Source organism: Lepus europaeus, chromosome 16 (genome assembly GCF_033115175.1).
Source record: "Lepus europaeus isolate LE1 chromosome 16, mLepTim1.pri, whole genome shotgun sequence".
Taxonomy (NCBI): domain Eukaryota; kingdom Metazoa; phylum Chordata; class Mammalia; order Lagomorpha; family Leporidae; genus Lepus; species Lepus europaeus.
The window spans coordinates 59,295,571-59,304,397 of NC_084842.1; the positions used below are offsets into that span (position 1 = coordinate 59,295,571).

Genomic DNA, 8,827 nt, shown 5'->3' on the forward strand with positions numbered 1-8,827 from the left:
GCTCAATGGAAGACAGTGTTCTCACGACATGGGAGCCGAGGCTCAGGCAAGCCAGTGGGCGCTCTTGTTGACCTTGGCGTATACCAGCGGGCTGCTGCGTGGCCCACAGTACATGGGAAGCCACTTCATGTACAGCCATAGGTGGGACAGGCGTCCAAGCATGCCCCTATCATAGCCCTCCTCAAGGCTGGACGGCCGTTTGCTACTGCCACGCCCTCTTTCTTGGTGAGTCACATCCCTGCCCCAGGTTTCACATGCCACGTGTGAGCACTGGCTTGCAAACACCTGCCTCTCTTCACAGCAACACGAAGCAGAGTTTTAGGAGTGACTGGGGGGGGGGGGTGTGTGTGACTGCTAGGGCCTGAGGTTTCTCCTGGAAGTGATGAGAATGTTTTAAGGTTTGATGGTGGTGGGGCTGGCGCTGTGGCACAGCGGGTAAAGCCACCATTTACCATGCCAGCATCCCATATGGCCACGGGTTCGAGTCCTGGTTGCTCTACTTCCGATCCAGCTCTCTGCTATGGCCTGGGAAAGCAGTAAAAGATGGCCCAAGTGCTTGGGCCCCTATACCCACATGGGAGACCAAGAAGAAGCTTCTGGCTCCTGGCTCCTGGCTCCTGGTTTTGGCCTGGCCCAGCCCTGGCTGTTGTGGCCATTTGGGGAGTGAACCAGTGGATGGAAGATCTGTCTTTCTTTCTCTCTCTCTCTCTCTGTAATTTGGACTTTCAAACAAATAAATCAATCTTAAAAAAAAAAAAAAAGATTTGCAGTGGTAATGGCTGTACAGGTCTGGAAACACACCAAAGCCCGCTGTGACCTACTCACTTTAGGAGAGCGAGTATTTAGTATGTGAACTTCATGGCATGTGAATGATTCCTCAAAAATGCCAGAATGAAGCAACTTCTACCTCCAGACTGGTAGTTGGACACTGATTCCTGTCCTGAAGGAAACCTGTTGTCCTAATCTCAATACTGGATCTTCTTCTTGACTTTTTGATTTCTGTTAATGGCACCTCAATTGCCCTAATAACTCAGGCTCCCCATGTCAGATCTGTCATTGACTAAAGCTGCACCTGTCTAGGAGGTATAGTTAGATGTGTTCTATAGCACAGGTGGATAACCATATCTACAACAATTTCTTATACATTTCAGATGAACTAGAAGAGTCTGAAGGTGTCCAAGACATAGGAATGAAAAACTTCTGCGCAGACTGAAATACCCTGATTTGATCACTACACATTGTATACAAGTATCAGGTTATCATATTGTGTCCCATGAACACATACAAATACTAGGTGTCAATTAACAATAAAGATCAGGGGAGGCATTTGGTGCAGTGGTGCAGTTGCTGCTTGCGATGCCTGCACCCTGAGTCACAGTGCCTGGGCTACGGTGCCAGCCCTGCTCTGTATTTCAGCTTCTGGCTACGTGCACCTGGCAAGGCAGCAGGTGACACTCCAAAGAGTTGTGTCCCTGTCACTCATTGGGAAGACCTGGATTGAGTTCCCTGCTCCTGGATCTCGCCTGCCCTAGCTTTGGGGGAGTGAACCAGTAGACAGGAGATCTTAGCCTCTCTCTCTCTCTCTCTCTCTCTCTCTCTCTCTCTTTCTCTTCTCCTTTTCACATAAACAAAAAATTAAAAACACATACTATCGGCCGGTGCCGTGGCTTAACAGGCTAATCCTCCGCCTTGCGGCGCCGGCATACCGGGTTCTAGTCCCGGTCGGGGCACCAGATTCTGTCCCGGTTGCCCCTCTTCCAGGCCAGCTCTCTGCTGTGGCCCGGGAAGGCAGTGGAGGATGGCCCAAGTGCTTGGGCCCTGCACCCGCATGGGAGACCGGGAAAAGTGCCTGGCTCCTGGCTTCAGATCAGCACAATGCGCCGGCCACAGTAGCCATTGGAGGGTGAACCAATGGCAAAAAGGAAGACCTTTCTCTCTGTCTCTCTCTCTCTCACTATCCACTCTGCCTGTCAAAAACAAAAACAAAAACAAAAAAAAAACCAAAAAGATGTGGACATCCCAAGCAGTGTCCTAACCACAGTGCCAAACAGCTCCCAGCACTGTCTCTTAAAAAAAAACAAAACAAACAAACAAACAAAACACACATACTATCAATAGCTGTCATTCATTGTGTCCACTATATCGAGGCTCTTGAAATTTATCACATCCTAGGGGTTTGAGATTTTGAGCTCCATTTTACAGATGAGTACATGGAGAGCTAAAGGTCACACTCTCAGGAATCAGAAGATCTGAAATTTGAATCCATGTGTGACTTTGAGGCTGAACCACATCAGAACCCTGCCTGCCACGCCGCCTGCCTCTTTCACATTCAGTCGGTCGCCAGATCCCGGGGGCTCCGTATTCAGAATCTACCTCCTTCCTTTTACTCCCGCTCTCACTGCCAGGCCCTCGGTGTGGCTCACGCCCATCAGGTCAACACTGGGCTCTCCCCTTCCACAGCCTTCCCGGCCTCCTGTCCTCCATCTCCTGCGTCTCATCACATCGCCCTCCTGCTCGGACCCGAGGCGGGGCCAGTTGTTTTGGCTGCACTGTGTGACCTCTGCTCTGATCCCACCAGGCTGACGTCCCACTCCCCCCTTCTAAAACCTGGAATGAGACACCTGTACGGTACACCTGCCTGTACAGTACACCTGCGCAGTGCCTGACAGTCACGGATGCTGATTCTTTACACATCTAAGACCCAGGGAAAACAACCTTCCTCCACTCCTTGTTCTTCCCAAAGAGATTTAATGCCTACACGCTTTCTTCTAAGCCCTCAGAGCACTTTGTGTCCGCCACTGTGGGCAGTTACAACCCCTGTGATCAGAGTTGCCTCCCCCCTCCCCCCCATCATACTGTAAAGTCTTGGAAGAAGAGGGTTTCCTAGTTTTGTTTTCCTGTTTTCCACGGCACATAACATGGTTCCTTGTGCATAGTGAGAGTGCAACAAATACACCTGTGCAGCTATATTAGCATCTGTGGGGAGATCTCCGCTTTTGGTTCCAAATGACATTTCCACATCGCCTTCTCTCGTTCCGTCAACTCCCAGTTAATGGACTTCGAATGCCACTTTTCAGACAAACCACCTGCCAGACTTGGAGTCAGTGATGCCACTCCTGCTGAATCTACAGAGGGGAGAGGCCGAGAATGCATACTTCTCTGTGGCTGACAGATTAAGTCTAGGGTATCCATAGCTGGCCATGGGCTGTCAAGGGAGCTTGGCAAAGCCTGGCTGAAATAGCAAAGAACGACACAAGGCCCTGTAAGGATAAGGGGTGGTGGCTGTGGTGCATGGGAGGAGAGTGGAATATCCCGGGAGGGGAGCATGTGCAGAGCTGGGAGGCTCATGAAGTCTTTGTGAAACACCTGGGCAGGGCCAGCGCCATGGCACAGTAGGTTAATCCTCTGCCTGCGGCACCGGCATCCCATATGGGTGCCGGTTCTAGTGCCGGCTGCTCTTCTTTCAGTCCAGCTCTCTGCTGTGGTCTGGGAAAGCAGTAGAAGGTGGCCGAAGTGCTGGGGCCCCTGCACCCACATGGGAGACCAGGAAGAAGCACCTGGCTCCTGGCTTCGGATCGGTGCAGCTCTGGCCATTGTGGCCATTTGGAAAGTGAACCAACAGAAGGAAGACATTTCCCTCTGTCTCTCTCTCTCTCTCTCACTGTCTGTAACTCTACCTATCAAATAAATAAATAAATAAAAATCTTAAAAAAACAACAACAACACCTGGGCAGGACTGGCCTAGGGCCGAGGTGGCAAATCAGAGCCTGCTGGCCAAATCGTGCCTCTGTCTGTTTTAGAAAATAACCTGTTCCTGGAAGAGACACACCCTTTTGTTTAGATACTGTTATGGTTTCTCTAGCAGTACAACAGCAGAGTGGAATAGCTGTGACCCTGCAGGATCACAAAACCTAAAATATTTACTATTATGCAGGATCACAAAACCTAAAATATAGCTGTCCTGTCCTGTTAGAGAAAAAGCCTGCTGACTGGTGGCCTAGAACACTTCATGAATACCCTGCCTAAGGGTTTCTCAGTCTTAACTGACCCTAGCCCGGGGCAGGTGCTGAGCCTAGCGCTTAAGATGCTCATGTCCCATACTGGAGTGCCTGGTTGGACTCCCAGCCCTGGCTCTGGCTTCTTGCTAATGCACACCCTGGACACAGTGGGGATGGTTCAAGTGATCATGTCCCCGCCACTCACATGGGAGGTCTGGGCTGTGTTCCTGGTTCTGGCCCCGGCCTGGCCTCTGCCATTGCAGGCATTGGGGGAATGAACAGGTGGGTGGGAGCTCCGTATCTGCCTCTCAAGATATAATTTTTTTTTTATCTTATCCTCACTTGTGTCCTAGAAACATGACAATTAGGAGAATGAGCCCATGAATAAATCATACTTTGGTATCACTTTCATTCCCTTTGGTTTTCATTAGTAACTAGTCATAGACATTGTCTGAAACTGTTATCTCTTCTGTGAGGTGATTGTAAAATCCTTACTATTGATCTGGATTATTAAGAAGCTTCAAACTATTCACTTTTCTACAAGCAGGAGCTTGAGAATAAACCTGGCTATAAGAAACACTCATGGGCAAATACAAACCATTATGGACATCTGATGTGTTTGTGTCCTAGATGTGTTGTCACACAGTGCATAAAGCATTCTAGAACATATGTCACGTGACACGTGTGTTGGTTTCAACTCACAGCCCAGGAGAGGTTGGCTCACATTGGAGCTGTGCTAGTCAGAACTGCGGACTCTCCAGGGCTCTCTCTCAAGCGTTTCCAAGAGCTCCTGCTCTGGTGGGGCTGCCAGGACTGTCCTTTCTGATCAGACATGCTAATGAGCACACGGGATCCGAGAAGTCACTTCTCACTGGTGAAATGGGACGCTTCCCGTGGGTGCCCGTGCCCTTCCACGACCAGGGCAGGGCATGAAGCCCGGAGCCTGAAACCAGGAGAAAATGAGCCGAGTCCTGCCTCAAGAGCAGACAGCCGGGAGGACAGCAAGCCAGGAACCCATCAGCATCACCCTTGCAAGAACAGGCTGCAAATTCAGCCTGGTCCCTAACACCATCAGCATGTGGCAACACTGTATCAGTTTCACCATTGGGGATGCCCTTGGCGGAAGGAAACCCAGAAGGCTCCCTTGCCACAGGTGGCCCAACTGCCTTAGATGGGTTTACCTCAGGGTTAAAAAAAGAAAAAAAAGTGTGGCAACAGAATGTCCCTACAGCTGCTCTGCCTTCAATCAGCAACAGGACCCACCCCCCGCCACACCCACAAATCATCTATCAGGTGGTGACCTGATATGCATAAAAATATTTACACATAATTTACACATTTCAGAAAGACCGGATTTTTACATCTGCTTGAATAATAAATGGGACCTGTGTTGTGGCACAGAGGGCAAAGCCGCAGCCTGTGGCACTGGCATCTCATATGGGCCCCAGTGTCCAGCTGCTGTACTTCCGATCCAGCTCCCTGCTGATGGCCTAGGAAAAGCAGTAGAAGATGGCCCAAATGCTTGGGCCCCTACACCCATGTGGGAGACCTGGAAGAAGCTCCTGGATCCTGGCTTCAGCCTGACCCAGGGCTGGCTGTTGTGGCCACATGGGGAGTGAATCAGCGGATGTAAACTCTATCTCTCCCTTTCTTTCCATACTTTCAAAATAAATAAATAAATCTTAAAAAATAATAATAGGGACCAGCGCTGTGGCATAGTAGGTTAAGCATCTGCCTGTTGCACTGGCATCCCATATGGGCACTGGTTCATGTCCTGGCTGCTCCACTTCCAATCCAGCTCCCTGCTGATGGCCTGGGAAAGCAGTAAAGATGGCCTGAGTGCTTCAGCCCCTGCACCTGTGTGGGAGACCAGGCAGAAGCTCCTGGCTTCAGATCGGCTCAGCTCTGGCCAGTGAAGCCATTTCAGGAGTGAACCAGCAGATGGAAGACCTCTCTCTCTGTCTCTGTAACTATGCCTCTTAAGTAAATAAATCTTAATAATAATGATCATAAATGTCACCATAAGATCATCCCTATTTCAACTTCTAACTGTATCTCTAACCTGTATTTACAGATTATTTAATCCAATTATCTAATTACAGACTCATCTAAGTATCCAACCAGGTGGACTGGCACGGGTCCATTTTTCTCTAAACCAAAATGAAAAAGACAAAAGCCTCGTGCTTGCTGTCCTTCTGCAGCTTTATCGACGCCTCTGGATGCTGTCATCAGAGGAAAGGCGGGCATCTTAAGCCTGTGCCCTTTTGTCTGAGACATCAGGGCGTTCTCATCACGCCACTGCTCCCGAGCAGCGTGGAACTCAGGGTGACTCCTGGTCCCGCGGCGCTCCCTGCTTGGCTGCCCTTCCCTGGGGCACAGCCATCAGGTCCCGGGACTGTGACGCTGGGGGAGGCTCCACTGACAGGAACAAGGAGACTGCTTCAGGGAACCCGGAGGACAGGAAGGGCAGCGCATAAAGAAGCCTTTGTGGACTGCGAATCAGTTAGTTTTTCATGAGTAAATTCATTCATCACCTACAATGCTCACAGAGCTATGCAAGGTATCGGAGCCACAACATCCCGGCTCCCGGGACGAGAGGGAAACGGAAGATATGGGCGCTGTCTTTCAGAAAGGAAGGAACCGAAAAAGGGACGCAAAACAGCACATCACCTAAAAGACAGATGAGTGGAACTCGACTAGCCTCGTTGTGGGAAGAACGCTGCAAGTGGCTTTGATGTGGCTGTGCAGGTGTGCTGGGAACAGGGCAGGTGCAGCGCCCAGCATCAGCAACACAGGATGGAAGTCTTTGTGCCTGGGACAAGAGGCTGTGTGGAGCCACAGCTGGGGGTGGGAGGGATGCCCTGGTCCCACTAAGCCCCTGTGGGCAAACACCTCCCTCATTCCCATGGGCACCATCATCGGATTTTCCTTCTCACACCCGACCGCAGGCGTGGGACCCGTCCTTAATGATGGAGAACATCATGGGAACAAGATTCCAAGCTTTCCATATATCTAAATTTATTAAACAGGAAGTGTTGCCTTCAACTTGCAAGTTTACTCTTTGTGTTTTTTCTCAGGATTAAAATGTCTTTCATTTTATGAGAGTGGCGATAGTGGTTTTTTTTTGGCTTCACTTGGCAAACTAAAAACTTGCTAACGTGGTATCCTGTTTAAGTTCACCTTGGCCAGTTTAAAAAAACGTTGGCCAGGGAAGGACCAGGGATAAACCCTTGGGGGAGAGGCTCTTCATGGGGCTGGAGCAGTACCCAGGCTCCAAACTGGCCTCTGTGGTCTGCCAGGCACTGCTCTGAAACACACATGGCACCTATTTCTGCTCTGGTTTAAACATCGTCAGGCACAAACACCTCCACCCATCATCTGCTTTCTCCAGCTTCAGCCTGTCTGCCTGCCACCACTCTCAACACACACACACACACACACACACACACCGGCCTCACCAGCCCTGTCCTCACAGCCCCCCAGCCTTTGCACATCCCAGGTTCTCCACCTGGGCTGCCCCGCCTCTAACTGCTCTTCCTTCACCCAATGCCTGCTGTCACTTCTGACTCCGGAATCTTCCTTAATCTGTCCCCACGCCTTCCCCAGAACTAACTGCCCCTGGTTCTGTGACTGCTGCCCCCTGTAGGCTTCCACGGAGCGCTTCTTTGTCACTGCCCCCTCAGGGCCGTGGCTAACAGCACCTCCTTGGGTTTCTGACCCTCGAGTCTTGACTGACACAGGCTGTGTTTGATATCGATGAAGCAGCAGTGACGTTTGCTATACACCCCGGTCTTCTAAATAAAAGGCTACTTATATGGTCTGAATCCCCAGGATGCAGGAAGGCCCCCTCCCACCCTCACATTCCTTCTGCGCTGGCTCACTTGTGCCTGAAATTCTGCCCCTAGAGTTTGCTTAAAACTTAGAATGTGCAAAGTGCATCAGATTCGTCGCTGACTCGGGTTTGGTGGAAGAGGGGGAGCGAGCATGGGAATTGGGGTGTGGCAGGAAGAGGGGGCACACAAGACTCTGAGGCGTCTCATTCTCAGCCCCCTCGGCTTGGGGGCTTGGGGGCTCCACCTGTCGGTATCCCACACGGTGCTGAGGACCTTCAGGCTCCTGATCTGAGATGGCTGGAAACACTCACCAGATTCCAGGCGAGAAGCCGAGGCGGCTGGCTGGAGGGGGCTGGGGCAGGGCGTGGGACCCCACGGGGCAGGCGGGGGCGGAGGGGAGCTGTGCCTCGGGTGGTGCCTCGGGTGCCGCGCTGGGAGGGAGATCGAGGCGGGCGCCCCGGCTGTCGGGAGCCTGCAGCCCGGGGCACCAGGGAAACTTTTTTGCACTTGCTTGGTGCCAGCACCCGATGCTTTGCGGAGGTCCTCGGCGGCCGAGGGTGCAGACCCGGCGTGCGGGCGTGTGGGTGTGTGCATGAGCGTGGACCCGGAGCGACACACACTCACACACACACACTCACACGCCCGCACCCTCGCAGGCCCTCGGCCGCGCCGCCCGGGACCTTCGCCCCCACGCCGGCTCCTCCCGGGCGCGCGCAGGGTGCCGAGGGCTTCTCGCTGGGGCACAGGGCGGGGAGTCGGGAGGCCTGGAACCAGGAGCCGCGGCAGGATCTCCCCACCACCCCGCTGCGGCTGCCCCCGCCCGCCCCGGGGAGGGGATGGGGAGAGGGTGCCCCGGCTCTTACCGCTCCGGCGGCCGAGTGCGCGCGGGAGCGCCCGGCGGGTCCCGCCCCGCCACGTCGGCAAGGCCGGCGGGGACGCGGCCGGAGGGCGGCCGGGGCGGGGCGGGGCCGGAGGGGACCCAGCGGCCCCGCCCCC

The 8,827-nt window shown here is 52.8% G+C and overlaps 1 protein-coding gene across 2 annotated transcripts in view; it reads right to left on the bottom strand.

Annotated features, from left to right (window-relative positions):
- Positions 1–8,763, bottom strand: part of FAM114A1 (family with sequence similarity 114 member A1) — a 65,305-nt gene extending 56,542 nt beyond the window's left edge. For both annotated transcript variants that reach the window (XM_062212951.1, XM_062212950.1), the window contains exon 1: positions 8,695–8,763. The gene's annotated coding sequence lies outside the window, so the exon portion shown is untranslated. The remainder of the gene's footprint in view (positions 1–8,694) is intronic.
- Positions 8,764–8,827: the final 64 nt, after the last annotated feature.